This window comes from Megascapheus bottae, chromosome 14, assembly GCF_031878675.1.
Source record: "Megascapheus bottae isolate mThoBot1 chromosome 14, mThoBot2.hap1, whole genome shotgun sequence".
In the NCBI taxonomy this organism is placed as follows: Eukaryota; Metazoa; Chordata; class Mammalia; order Rodentia; family Geomyidae; genus Megascapheus; species Megascapheus bottae.
In genome coordinates, this window is record NC_143522.1 from 29,904,351 (window position 1) to 29,908,296 (window position 3,946).

General features: G+C 40.6%; 1 non-coding gene across 1 annotated transcript; it reads left to right on the forward strand.

Annotated features, from left to right (window-relative positions):
* The first annotated feature begins 1,217 nt into the window (after positions 1 to 1,217).
* On the forward strand, positions 1,218 to 1,291 carry LOC150054922 (small nucleolar RNA SNORD113/SNORD114 family). The gene has a single exon (XR_016537714.1). It is a non-coding gene; the product is annotated as a small nucleolar RNA SNORD113/SNORD114 family (small nucleolar RNA).
* Positions 1,292 to 3,946: the final 2,655 nt, after the last annotated feature.

Genomic DNA, 3,946 nt, shown 5'->3' on the forward strand with positions numbered 1-3,946 from the left:
TCACAAAACAATTAGGAGAGTACAGTAAAGCAAGTATTATTCATAGTACAGCTTGTTTATACCCAGTGTAGTTATTAATCAGAAGTAAAATGAACAAATGAAGTCATATGGAGCATATTTGTACTGTAGTTAAGAGACTTTTTAAAACTAGTTTTCTGTGCTTTTTGTCTTCTAATGAAGGGAAAGAGAATCTCAGTAACCATCCACTCAGCAAATGTTCTTCTAGGCATTATTTGTAACTGCCTCAGGTCTTGTTCTTGAGCTAGGTGATAGACTCAAATGTTTGTCATCTTACTGAATGCCCACAGTTCAATATTGGACTAATCTAAATTGTTTTTTATTTTGAGCCAAAGTTTATTGTTATCAACTTTGGTTTGGAAAATCCATCAAAAAATCTAAATCTATTTCAAATGTTCTTTTCCCTCCTCGCTTTGACTCAGGACAGCTGATTCGATCATTTAATAAAAGACTTGTCGCCTTCTGCAGGAGCACAGATATGGATAGAGGACGTCTCCTAGAGAGCAATCTTTGTCTGGATCATGTTTTTGTTTGTAGGTGCTAGCAGACAGATATCACTGTGAGGAATGTCTCCACACATAAATAAATTAAGTGTAGACCTGGGTAATGGGACTGTGTTATGAACCCCAAATTATATTTCATCCTGTAATCACCATGACTGAAGTGATCTTGAAGTATGATAGAAGTTATTTAATTTGTTCTCAGAATGGTTTTGCATTGATACATCTTTTCTCTGCCATTCGATTTCCCGCGACATAGAAGTGGAGAAGTTGGCTGCTGCCCTTTAGGGGTCAGTGAATGATAGTGGAAAGTTTCCACGCGTCCAGGACATGGCGGTCTCATTGTTTGATTCTTAGACCATCTTTATGTGTGGATGAATTAAATAAAACAGAGCCAATTAGGAACCACTGTTAAGTGTGGACTGCATCCCATGCAGGGCCTTGACCAGATCACATGTCCACTCCCTGGTGATAGAAGACGGCTGCCATTCCTATTCGGACGATGGAGAGCAGAACGGAGGTTGGTGGCCAGGTTGGGCAAAAAGTTAGCGAGATCCCATCTCAGTCAGTTCCCTGGGCACAGTTGTGGGCACCTTTGATCTCAATTATGTGGGAAGCCATAGGGAGGAGGATCACAGTGGAGAACTAGCCTGAGCAAAACACGAGACCCTACCTGGAAAATCACTAAACGGCCCAGCAAGGACCAATGATGAATGGCATGGGGTTTCTGAACCAGGACATTGATTAAACCTGTCTGCAAATCTGAGGTCCATTTTGAAGAGATTCCCGAGTTCTCTTCTGTGGGGAATCAAGTCTATAGAACCTTAGAATTTGTGTGTGGGCAAATGAGCCCAATTATTATAAAACTAGAACTAACCAACCAGCCCAATAAACAAACGAATAAAATTGTAGAAATGAATGGAGAGTAAGAAATGTATGTCATAGCCTGGAGGTGCAGATCAAGGCCAGCAGAAGCAGGAGGATTACTTGCTTGAGGCCAGCCTGCACTACATGGAGAAGTCAGGGCAAACCACAGTTATATAGTAAGAACCTATTTCAGGAAGGAAAAAAAAAGCAAGTAGATGTGTAGACAACTGATCAATCGATAGATAGGTAGACAGAAGCATATGCCGTCCATTCTTTTGTAAGGCCTGCTGTTAATGTTGAGCATCTCTGCTTTAATACATTAGTTGTCAGGGCTCTGAGCACCCTTTAGAACCACGGATTATCTGAACTTAAAAGTCAATGTTTTTATTCTGAGTGGAGGCAGGTTGTCTGCTGGGCAAAGTGTTAAGGAGAAGAAAGACATTTGATTAAATAATTAGCAGTCATTGAGAGAGGGATAGATAGAGAGAGAGAACATGGAGCAATGAGACTTTTGTACAGCCACATTTCTGATTAATGTAGTCATTTTATGCAATTTCATTTAACCAAGCCAAAATTAAATTGAATCAGTTTTCTGCTCTTGGGAAATGACACAAAGAAGAAAGGAAATATTATTCAGTGTTTCCTCATATATTAAAGTATAATTGCAAAGTAAAATAATTTGTAAATTTGCATATTTGCTTGAAACATTGCTTGACATTAAATCAATATCTCAGTTTTTAAAATTATCTGTATGTAGTTGTTACAAAGGACCTTCAGCTCAACAAATCACCCCTTCCAGTTTTCTCCCTAGTTTTCCTAAAAACATCTATATATGCCCTCAAGTTAAATGGTTCCATTTTATAGACACACAATTTTTTTTGGAAACAAAAAGTTACATTAATTGAACCAATGGGAGGCATGAGACTAGGCTTAAAGATCAAGATTCCATGAAGGAATTCCACAGGCAGGCAACGTTTCCCAGGTCATTTCAAGGTTTGCATATAGACCTTTGTTATATGAAAATATTTCAGTCTGTCTTGATGGTCATGGAACCTTAAAAATGTATACATTATGAAATATATCAGTTTGTGAGTTAATATTCAAGTATATTAAGGAGGGTAGGATTAAGCTAGGAACATAAACTAGTTTGTACATGGAGTCCCAACTCCCATGTATCTAATTTGCCCAGATTCTGCCACAAAAGATGACCTGTTCCTTAGTCTAAAGTATCAAGTTCAGACAGATGTTGCTAATAATTATAGTTATCTTTCTTGTTTTTACTGCTTGATTCAGCAGTGCTCATTGTATTATTTAAAGCCAAAATCACGTCAGTTAATAAATATAAAGTGTTGTTCTCGCTTCCCAGTTGCACAGGCGAATGGATATGAAGTAGCGCTTTCCCCAGAGTGCTCGGGATAGAATGCAAACCAGAAGTCATGGCCCATGGATTTCCACACAGTGACGAACACAGCTACATTAGACTGATTGACTTATCTCAATATTTTCTCTTTACCTCACAGAATGAACTCTATTTACCTGGCTAAATTATCTCCCGAGGAAGAGCTTGCATATTCGCCACTTTATTAAGGAGAGGAGCTGTGAAAGTAACTCCACGGTCAGTGTGTTGGGTAGAATCGATGGGGGATTCACAGAGGAATCAATTTCAAAGCATGCCGGCTTTGAGACTGGTGGAACATTGTTTTGGGCATTAATAAGGATGAGAAGCCCAATTCCACACCAATTCCCGAGGACACAAGGATGAAGGGATTTAGACTCCAGCTGACTTATGCCCTCCTCCAGTGCTCTTATGTGAACTCTTCTTTTCTAGTGTAATGAAGGATGGGGGCGCCTTGAGTCATCTCCTTCCCCGCCACCCCCGCCCCCCGTTTTGATGCCGATTCAGGGGCTTGAGTGCTGTCCCTTAGTCTTTTCACTCAAAATGCGTCCTCTTGAGACACACACTTCCACATTTTGGCTGGTAATTTGGAATATCCCAGACTTCTACCCCAGCTGTCTGTGAAACACAATCCTTAGATCTCAGCCTCCTGAGTAGCTAGGAATGGGCCACCCATGCCTGGTCCTTGCACATCTCTCAACTACAGACATTAAGTGGAGGAGGCCCAAGCATGACCCAGGGAGTCACAGAAACGAGGATGGTGCAAGCTTCCTACACCTAGGTAATACAGTGTGGAGATGTGAACTGTCGTCTTCTGCCCCTTACGTTCATGATTAGCAAGTCCATGGCTACATCAAGAAAAATGTAATTGAATATAACTACAGAACATCATGTCGAGACTGAGGGTGAATGTGCTCAGGATTTGGGTCTAATGTCTTTTGATTAGAACTGGGCACTGGTGGCTCACGCCTGTAATCCTAGCTATTCAGGAGCAGAGATCTGAGGATCACAGCAAGTGGCTTAGATAGTAGAAAGTTAGCTTGGAGTGAAAAAGCTACGGGGCAGCATCCAGGCCCTGAGTTCAAGCCCCAGTAGTAGCATACATAAAAACCCTAAAACGAGCAAATGAACAAAAAGCTCAATAAATGTAGTTGTCGTATCTGTA